Source organism: Ammospiza caudacuta, chromosome 1 (genome assembly GCF_027887145.1).
Source record: "Ammospiza caudacuta isolate bAmmCau1 chromosome 1, bAmmCau1.pri, whole genome shotgun sequence".
Taxonomy (NCBI): Eukaryota; Metazoa; Chordata; class Aves; order Passeriformes; family Passerellidae; genus Ammospiza; species Ammospiza caudacuta.
The window spans coordinates 130,503,972-130,514,536 of NC_080593.1; positions in this window are offsets into that span (position 1 = coordinate 130,503,972).

Here is a 10,565-nt window from a genome sequence, read left to right on the forward strand (position 1 = left end):
AATGTGGGAACAGCAATTTGATTGTATTATAAAACAGACTGGAAAAATGCACAAATCAGACTGACAGGCACTTCCAGTCAGCAGTGATTACAAAAACTCCAGCTCACAGCATGAGCCCTCTCTAATCACATCCAGGGGGTTCTATTTTTGAAAGGGATCAAAGATCTGACAAAAACATTCTCACCATCTCCATTTTAGAAGAATTCTGAATCACTCCATATGCCACGGTGTAAAATTTCAATTCTTTCCCTCCTCCTTTGGCAACACTGCTAGGGTGTGAGACAGGGTCAGACAGTAACTACTTGTATGACTGAGGAGTTTAAAGTTAAGCCTGAGCTTTGATGAACTGTAACAATCACACCCTATTTCAGAAGCACTGATCTCTGAGATGGCCCAGATGCTTTGCACCTCCCAGGCTCAGGTCTGTGAGGGAAGAGGCAATTACCTGTGCACAAGGATGTTGTGGTGATGAGCAAGGCTTAGGTGTGCTCCAGAATCCTGCCTCTAACAGTCCTGCCTGTGCTGGATACTTTGGGGGAGACTCCTTCTCATTTCCAGCTGGAGCCATGGTGCTGCCATAGCATGTCCTGATGGGAGGCTCCAGTGGACACCAGTAGGCTGCACAGGGCTGTGCCTGCTCACTTGGTGTTACTGCATCACCTTTTCCTTTGTGTCACACCAGCCTTTGGGCTTGCCTTTCCTGTTTCTCCTCACTACTCAGCTGTCCTGCATCTGAGCAAGACCTGCCCAGGTCCTGCCTGCTCTGCACCAGTCTTAGGCCCATGGCTGTGGTGAGCACAGACAGCAAGAGATGTAGTCACACATTAACTGGTGTGGCTGAGGAGATGATTCATGGGAGGAGCACATCCTTGCTTCAGGGCAGCTGTGCCTACCAGAGGGGCAGGATGGACAGCACAGCTGCGAGGGTGCCTGCTTCAGTCACCCAGGACAAGGGGAACCTGCATCTCCCCACCCCCATCTAGGGTGGCTCTGCCTTCAGAACAAGGAAAGCTGAAGGCTCCCCAGCTGCAGTCAGCAGGCACCTTGATGGGCTCCAGCCTCTTCAAACCTCTTCAAACCTCTAGCAAACACATCCACTTCCCTCTAAATTTTCACTGCAGCTGACAAAGGAGAGGGGTGCTGCTAGGACATGGCTATTCCCATCAGCAGCTATCCAGCTGAGTCCCTTGGGTCCTTGTTTTCCTTACCTTGCCATAAGGAAGGTGCAGGGAACTTCCTCAGGTGTGGATGTCACTGCTGTAAAAGCCTGTGATGTGGGTGTGGGTGCTACTTTCTGAGTCACCAAGTGTGGAATCTGAGTCTTTGGATGAGAGCTTGCTCCAGTAACACCACTGGAACTGCTTTCTGTGCATGCACATAATCCTTTCTGAAATGCAGAAAAACCTTCTTTGAACCAAGAAAGCTCCAGATGTTACTATAGCTCTTACAGTTTTCTTGCTCCAGAAACTAAAGGCTTTTCTTTAAATTAACAGCTGAGTTCCTGGCCTTACACACTGCTTTGAGCCCTCCCTCCCACAGCGTCTCACAGGGACACAGCTCAAAAGACTGCTAGACCATCAAGTACAGAGCTAGTCTATACCTGTCAGGAACATACTGTGCTGATTCCATACATTAGTTATATGCTGTGTAAAAAAACATTTCCTAAGAGATTTTTTTTTTTTAAGTTAAACTGAAGATCTGGATCTTTTTTATGTGTCAACAAACTAGATAGACCAGAATGGAAGATCCTGTAAGAGCCATACTTCATGTATCAGTATTTCATATCAGCATCACATCTTCTCTGTAGCACCTTCTTTGTTGTGGAAAGAATTCTGTTGTTATAAAAGGAATCTTTCTTTGAAGGAGTACCTTCAGGTTTAACATGTATTTCTTATTTCTCCTAATTTATTGCTTATCTTTGAAGGAGCAGGAAATCACCTTGTCCACCTTTTGACTGCTAATGGCTTGTAGCAAGATGTTTCATCAGGTGGGCAGGGAGGAGTGCAGAATGAACACAGGAGTTTGCTGGTGACACGCCTTCAGGGGGTTCCCACACAAAGGGAATTTCACAGCCTAGAAATTTCACAGCTCTGGTCATTGTGCTCACAGCAGCCATTCCTCCATCACTGTACCTCACATCACCCATTTTTGCAAAATGCTACCAAGGAAGTGTGCAGACAAGCAATCCTTAGCAACCCCTGATGGACACTGTCTGTCTAAATTCCAGTCATGAGCTGCACTGACAGATGACTTCATGATGAAAGAAAAACCTGGTCCCTGTTGATTCCCCAATCTTTTACCTACCAGTTTCCTCACAGAAATGGGCTTAAATGGTTAAACTATGAAGTACCCATACAAAAGAAATCAAGTGTTAAAAGGATTAAGATACCATCCTTAAGATTTCATCACAATTACAACTCCTTGGTATGAAACTGGGGTTTTAGCATGTGCAGGCTGACACTGTAGACCTGCAGTTGCAACATTTTTGATTGATGCACCTCAGCTTTCTGAAGCATCCCCATGCAGAGAACGCACCTGAGCTGGCAGTGTGCCTGCAGGAAATCTCTGCTGGCAAAGCCACCATGCAGGTCAGTGCAGAAGCAAAGTGACTCCGTGGCTGTGCCTGCAGAGGGCTAGTCTAGCTTACAGTTTACCTTCTTGAAATCTCAGCATGGGCAAGGTTGGAGCTCACAGAAGCAAAGATCTTTGCTAAGAACCTAATTAAGATGAGTGCAGTCGGGGCAGACCTTGTCTGGACACAGAAGTCAGAGTTTCAGCGTTACTGTGGACAAGACCTTAGTGTTGAGTCTTCAGAGATGGTTCTGGGAGCAGCTTACAGTCCCCTGAAGCTGCACTGACCTAAAATGAGCTGTAAGGCCTTTCCTGGTGCTGCATTTATATAAATCAAGGTGTGCTACAATTTTACACCCCTGCTTTTAGGAAATGCCAGGCTGGCAGGTTGTGACAACTCTCTTATAGGTGCCTGTGCTGCAAAACTTTTCCAGAGCACCATAGAGGTTTTGTAGCAACTTCCTTCCAAGGTCTTGGTGCTCAGTTATGTTGTTTGCCATCATAAAACAGTGTTTCTGCCTATTTAAAGTAGTTCAGTTTTTTTAAGCTGGCCAGGCATTGGCAGTACAGCAGCAGTGTCTGATTTATATCCTTTTCAGCTTTCTATCCTTATATTCTTTTCCTCCAAAACTAACAAAACGTGAACCAATGTAAGTGGGTTTCAAGCTTTTTTTTTTAAATTTACTTCAGCCCATTGCTTAAATAGAAAAACTAAGCAATAGATAAACTCCAAATTCAAAACAGAAAATCCAAGTTTAAAAACAAATATACACAGCAGCAATGTATTCTCTGATCTCTGCATCTCTTACATAGCTCCTCTGGCATATCAAAACCAACAGATGTTGATCATGTGCTTTGGACAACTCTTTCCAAATACATGAGACACATCACATTTTTGAGCCAAAAATGCTCTTAAGGACAAGCAAAACCAAAGTAGCTAAACTGAGATAACCTTTGTGTGCACACATGTGTACCCAGTTTGAAAATGGTCATAGGTTTTAAGCCTGTAAACTCACCAATAGTGTCCAGGTTTGAATGTATTGAAGTGTTTATTCAGTATTGCTGGTTGAGACAGGCAGCTTCTGACAGGCAGCTTGAAATGACATCTTTAACTAAAAAGAAAGTGAGGGAGCAATTTGGTGAGTGGAGAAAACTTTAAAGGGTTTGGGTATAAGAGGGTGCAAGAGAGAAACCCAGATTACTTCTGTGTCCTGGAGCAGCACTGAGATGTTGGTTCCTGAAGTAATTCACTACAGAAACACATATTCTGGTGTTTTCCTTGAAACCTGCACTGCTCTGTAAGCTCTCACAGAGAGCCATGAATAACTAGCACTGTATGATTCTATTGCGTGATTCTATGAACTGGAGTGCAGGAGGAAATGTGGATTCAAGTCCTCCTATACTGAAGCCAGAGTCCCTCCTGCCCTCCCCAGGATCCACCCCTGCCTGATGCTGAACAAATCCAATATTCCCAGGGCATGGCATCCCACATGAGCATGACTGAGGCACAAACCCAGGCCTTCCAAAACTGCCCAATGTGAACTCTCTCCCTCTTTCCCTGGGCTTGGCTGCCACTATTTTAACCCATCATCAGGCACCTCCATGAGAGATCAGCTGCACTTACATCCTTGTGCATGTTGGGGATTTGCCTGCTCTTGCCATTTGCCAAACTTTACTCTATAAAATACTGGATTTGTTGCTCAGCACTAGTGCTTGCACCAATGTGGCTATGTCAGCTGTTGGCATCAGTTGCAGAGACCAGGGCAAACTTCCAGAGCAGATCAGACCTTGGATTTCTATCAAAACTCATCTATTCCTGACTGAGAGTTATTCCCACCACCTTTATAGCTGGGTAGGATAATGAGCCATTGAACCCACAAATTAGCACAACATGGAGTTCTTTTAATAGCTTTCCTCTACAGAAAGTCGAGGCTGCTAGTGCATCTTGTGTATACAAGCCAGGCCAGCAAGCTAGAGGACTTATAGCTGACAGTGTCAATTGTTTTTAAAGTGTTACTGCAGTGCTGGCATTTGAAAAACAATTTAATATTTCTCCCATGACAGTCACTTCAAATATTCTGGAAACAACCCGTATGAAACCACAGATGACAGTTACAAGATTTGTCTTTTCTGAGATCTCCAGACCGGGTTTGTGTACAGCTTGTGCTGGGCAGGAGTCTGAGGTGAACAATGCAGCAAACACAGCTCTTCCATCCACCTAAATCCACTTGGCACTGGGGGTGTGCAGGGGGTGAGCCTCACACCTCAGGCCCTGCCACAGGAGCGTTGTAATTCAAGAGCACAAGGGCTGGAAGGAATTCACGCAGAGCTGCAGCAGCAGCGCTCCCTCTGAAGCAAGCTGCAGCACCAAGGGTTAACACTCTGCTGCCTGCCTCACAAATCTGCATAATGCCTTGCTTTGGCAGCTCATTTGCATAATTTTAAATTACTCTTTTGTATGGAAAATAAAATCTAAAACATAGGTTCAGACATAAGTGGTAGATACTAATGTTTCATATGCTAAGAAGGCTTGGTTAAGTCTATTTGTCTGAACTCGACAATAGAGGTTGTAAAAATAATTTTAACAGAGAGATGTTGTTTCTTTATTGCACAGCCTTGAGTGCCATTTTGACTTCCTAAATAAGGTCTAATGTGCTCACCCACCCCTCACTGAGGGGATGAAGCTTGCCTACACACGCTCAGACTCTCTGGCTCTCCAGAGGGCTCTGCAGCTCCATCCTTTGCGGGGGGCCCAGCCCACCCCTCTCATTAAACTGCAGAAACAACGCAGCAGCTGGAGACTGAATCCCTGTCATCAGCACATCCTTACCAGGGATGGGCTTCCAGGCTGGGGCTGTGTACTCAGAGGTGTGGACACACGATGAGCTCCATGTCCCACCTCCCACTGCCAGGAGGGATTCAGCTTAAGAGAGGATGGATACCTACATTTCCTCAGATGAATCACACTCCCAGCTCATTGACTGCCATAACTAAGTCTCCAGTGTGGGAGATTAGACACCTAAATTCAGGTATCTGTTTTCTGGATCTGATTCCCACTCCAAATACAGCTGACAGCCTGTGAGGTGGTCTTTGTGGGCAGAGCCCCATACCTCTCAGTTATGGTCTCCCTCATGCTGGGAGACAGATACAAAGCACAGTGTCTTTACTCTCCATGATGTGTTTCAGTGTAGGAAAAGGGGCTGTTAGCCTGCACTGGCACTTCAGTGTGTTTTAAATCATAGCTTATCAGAACAGCAGAATAAATCCTAGGAAATAGAAAGCCAAATGGATAAGCTGTCTGTCATGACTGAAGCCTATTTGAACTCCTGCCCTAGTGCCTTACATACTATAAACTTCTGTACATTCCTCAGGCAAAAGCCTGTAGCTTGTGCATTAAAATTGAACAGCATTTCTAAATGAGACATCCCGAACCAATGTATTTGTGCTCTTGCCTCAGTAGTCCCAAAAGCTAGGTGACACAAGAAGACATTTCCCAATGGACATCAGCAGTGTGCCCAGCAGGCATTCTGCCCAGAGGAGCAGCCAAGGAGTTCCCTGCCAGCTGGAAGGCATGGTGACAGGGAAAACTTCAGGCAAATTTAGCTGGGTCTAGGTAGGTTGTACAAAGTGTACGGGGGTAAAGGCCAAGTGTGAGTACGTAATCATGAGTGAACAGATCTGCCAAATCCTAACAAGTTTATACCTGGCTTACCTGGCAAATTCAATCTCTGTAGTTTCCTGCAAGTGATAATATATTGACTGCCCTCCTTCAGATTCTAGTGGCATTACAGTTTTCATGAAAATGTTTCAAAGATGACTTAGGGCCATATTTCTTCTCCTTTCCCATTTTGCAATACCTAAACCTTTTACTTGACACTTTTGTTAAAAAATAGACAATATATTAAATATTTAAGCCCCAATAATTAAAGTCCCAGTTCACAGGAAAAGGCAAGTTAAACTACCTGTATGTTCAGTTAGTAGCAAGTAATTCTGAATGTGCAAATCTGCCTGCAGTTTCATGTCAACTACCTGCCTACAGAAATATGCTCACCAGCACATATGCAGGCAGTGTTGCAATTGCTATTATTCACAATAAAATGCTCAGCCATCAGTTAACTGTGTACCTTTCCTCTTAACTGCAAGGGAAGAAAAAACTTTCACACTATTTATTAATATTTTTTTCCTCCATTGGTTTCAGTGAAGCTAAATGTTGACTGCCAAAGCAGTTCCCAGCACAGTCTTTGTGTGCTGCATTTCCTATTGACCACTGTCTCTACTGCAGTTTTTTTTCTGCCTTTCAGTAGTACTGAAGCACCATGACCATAAAAACCCTGTTTTGTGGGATTCCCAAATGTTAGAGCTACCTCTCTTCACATGAATTTAACATCTACTTTTTTTTTGACATTTAATCACTTCTGTGACTGGTTGCAAGACCCACTGCAACTGTGTCGTCATCTAGGGAAGATGCTATAGGGACATGGAAGAACAGCAAAAAACAACCATCCTGTTCTATGTGGATGTCCTTAGTGATTGAAAGGGGGAAAAAAAAAAGAAGAAAAAAGCTCATAAGATTTTTAGCAGAAGGTGCAATCATCCCTGGAAGCAAAACTCATCCTTTAAAGAGAATGGGCTGTGTTTGACACTTTGCCTGCACCTCCTGATGGGAACCTCCAACTGCTGAAATATGGCAGAGATATTTCAGAAGGGATGGTGGATTTGTAGCCTCTGTGTACACTCCTTTTGCCAGGCCAAATTTCTCCTGAACTGTTCTGGCTGTTTATAAGCCACTTCTCAAATGACACAGCCTCTGGTTTGCTTCAAGTGCCAGCTGTAAACGGGGGCTGCTTTGGAGCTATTTCACAAGCAGCTATTTCACAGACAGGTTTTCTGTCTGTGTGCCTGTGCTATTGTTCAAATCAGCAGTCTGGGCTCACGACTCAGCTTCCTCTCACCTCTTCTGTCTGATGTTGTGGAGCAGCCTGAGAGCACACAACGTGGCCTCCTTTGGGGTAAAACCAAATGGGAAACTCTGCTCCCAAAGTGCCTTGTTATCTCTGGGAAAGCTGTGGATGTTCAGTCCATGAGGAACAGTTAGAGCTGGCCAACAAAACCACCCTCAAAATGGGGATGGCTGGGGACTTGGCACCCACTGCTTTGTGCTACAGTGAACTTCTCTGGAAATGTTTAATTTGTAATATTTTTTTCAAAGGGAATTAAAACCCAAGAACTATCTACTGTTTCTTCCTATATTATAAATAGCCATCCATGACAAATGGCTATTTAATGACAGAGGAAGAGCAGCTAAAAAGTATGTATGGCTGAAAGTATGTATGCTGAAAGGTAAATCCTGGCCCCACTAGAGTCCATAGAATAATTCACTTGCTTTTGACCTGGAACGTCCACTCCTTTCCCTGCCAGAAACAAATTTACTCTGCAATAATTTTAGAAGGCAGTTCCTGAATCAAGGCCACACAGAACTATTGCTGTGAATGCATTTCACCCACACATTTTATAATCATGATTCTTTTTTTTTCAAAACTGCCATCTTTGAAGGTAAATATATTTAAGACAAGAGTAGCTAACCCAATCAAATGAAACTAAGAGGAAAATAAAAAAAACCCTTTTCTTGTCCTAGTTAATCACCTGGACTACCTTGACAGCCTGCAGACAGACAAGAAGGAGAAGGAATTCCCTAGGGAACCCAGAAAAGCCCCCAGGAACATATATCCATCTTAAAGTTGCCAAAGTTCGAACAAACTCTGTCTTTCCTTAGCAGGAACTTAAAGGAAGCTGCTCTGATACAAAAGAACACAATTCTGTTTTACAGCTGCCTGCACAGGAATACCTGCCCAGGTGACAAAGTCTCAGAGATACTCCCAACATGCCAGCTGTGCCCCCCTTACAGGGACAGTCACACAAGGGGCTGCCCTCAGCCTCTCCTCCCTCAGCTCCTGCACAGTGCCCAGGGTGCCTGGTGAGCTCCTCTTGTCACATCAGCTGCATCTGTCAGTGTCCAGGGCTGGTCTACACATAAGGAAGTGATCATGTAAACTTTGTGGTGGGGCCTGGACAAGAAGAGATGTCCTGGATGCCCAGTCAGAAGGAACAGATGTTCAGAGGTCTCTGTGGGAGCTGGAAGAGAAAGATGCAAGTAAGGGGCTACAGCCATGGTGAGAAGTAATGTCAAGTGAGTGTCGAATCTCAGGCCACCAGGTTCTGGTGGATCTACAAACTCCTCTGAACACTGGGCAGAGACCTTACTTGATCCCAGACATGTTGTGCCAACATCCCTACACAAAGAAAGCAAACCATACTGTAAAGAAAGGAGAAACAGAGCATGGGTTCCTTGAGTTATTTGGGTTGGAAGGGACATTAAAGAACATCTAGTTCCAAAATCCCTGCCATGGGCAGAGATACCTCCCACTAGACCAGGTTTCTCAAATCCCCATCCAGCTTTGAATGCTTCCAGAGGTGAGACATCCACAGCTTCTCCAGGCAGCCTGCTCCAGCGCACCACCACCTTCACACTGAATAATCTCTGCCTTATCTTTCACCTAAATCTGCTCCCTTCCAGTGCAAAGCCATTATATGTGCCTTTGTAGAAAGCCCCTCTCCAGCTTTCTTGGAGGCTAAATTTCTTGCAGAATCCTAATTTTTGTTCCTGGAGTCCTTCACTGCAGAGCTGAAGAGAGGAAATGCAGAGTAGATCAGACTAGGGAGGAGAAGGGAAATCAGGCACCGCCAGAACTGTCCGATTTAAACAATGTATTTCAGTCCAGGCCGTGTGTCAAAGCTCACCATTGCACTTCTGAATATCTGAGTCTCAGCCAAATTTTGACACAATTTCTGGTCTCAGAGATCTCTGCCAGCTTAATTGACCTAAGCATTGGAGAGTCAGCAGGAGAACCACCTAGTCCTCCAGCTAGGGGAAATATAAAGATCAAAGCAGAGCTCAGATTTTTTTAGTTTCTGAAGAATCTGAGGACAGAGAGAAATGATGTGTGCACTATTAGACATTGAAAATCCCAGTGCAAGAAAAGTTCCATGGAAAATGAGTTTTCATCAGCTCTGCTATGAAAGAACTACCTTGCTTCAGTCTGTGACACAAGGTGATGGAAACCTTGTCATGTACTTTGCTGCTCATTTTAGAAACTTCTTTTCAGCCTTGGGAACAATCTAGAAACTGCAGTTTTCTGCACAGCATTCTTGCCTGACATTTCTAGGAATGCTGGCCTCATTTCTTCCAGAGCAAAATACAATCTTATGGTGCCAGCCTGATGTCATCTCTGTGGACATGTGGAGTTAACAGCCTGGAAAGGGCACTCTGGAGCTCTCCTTCACTGCCCGAAGCCTTCACTTCAACTCAGGGCCTCTTCCCTGACTTCTGCAGGTCCCATCAGCCACAGCCATCGGCCTGTGGTACACCTGCTGGCATCTGCTCCCACTGTTTACAGAGCAAAGTCCGCTGCAGTCTCTTACCCCAAGCCTCCCATCTTTAGCAGGTCCCCTCCCCTCAGAATGAACACAGACTCCTGTGTAACCCACCAGGCCTGCAGTGGCTGCCTAGCAAGAAGCTGGGAATAAATCTGTCCCAGGGAATGTTATTCAGAAGCTCCTGATCCACTGGAACTGAACATTTGTGGAGCAGGAGGCTGGATAAGATGACCTCCAGAGATCTTTGCCAAACTGTGTGCTTCTACCAGTCTGAAACCCTCAAGAAACACTAAATCTCATCAAAACTGAATTTCAGATGTGACAGCAGTGATCCCACAGGTGTTATTTTGTATGGTATTTCCAAGTTGACAAAACTCTTGCACAGAAAATCTATCAGCAAGAAACTTGCTCTGCTGGTTGGGTGTTGGTGTATTTATAGCTGCACCTTCATGAGGAAGCTGCTGCTTTACCTGCACACCTGAAAACAGCACTATCTACACATGGAGGAGCTGTGCAATGTAGGCAGCCAAATTTCTTAGGCCAAGACATACAGTGGTGTC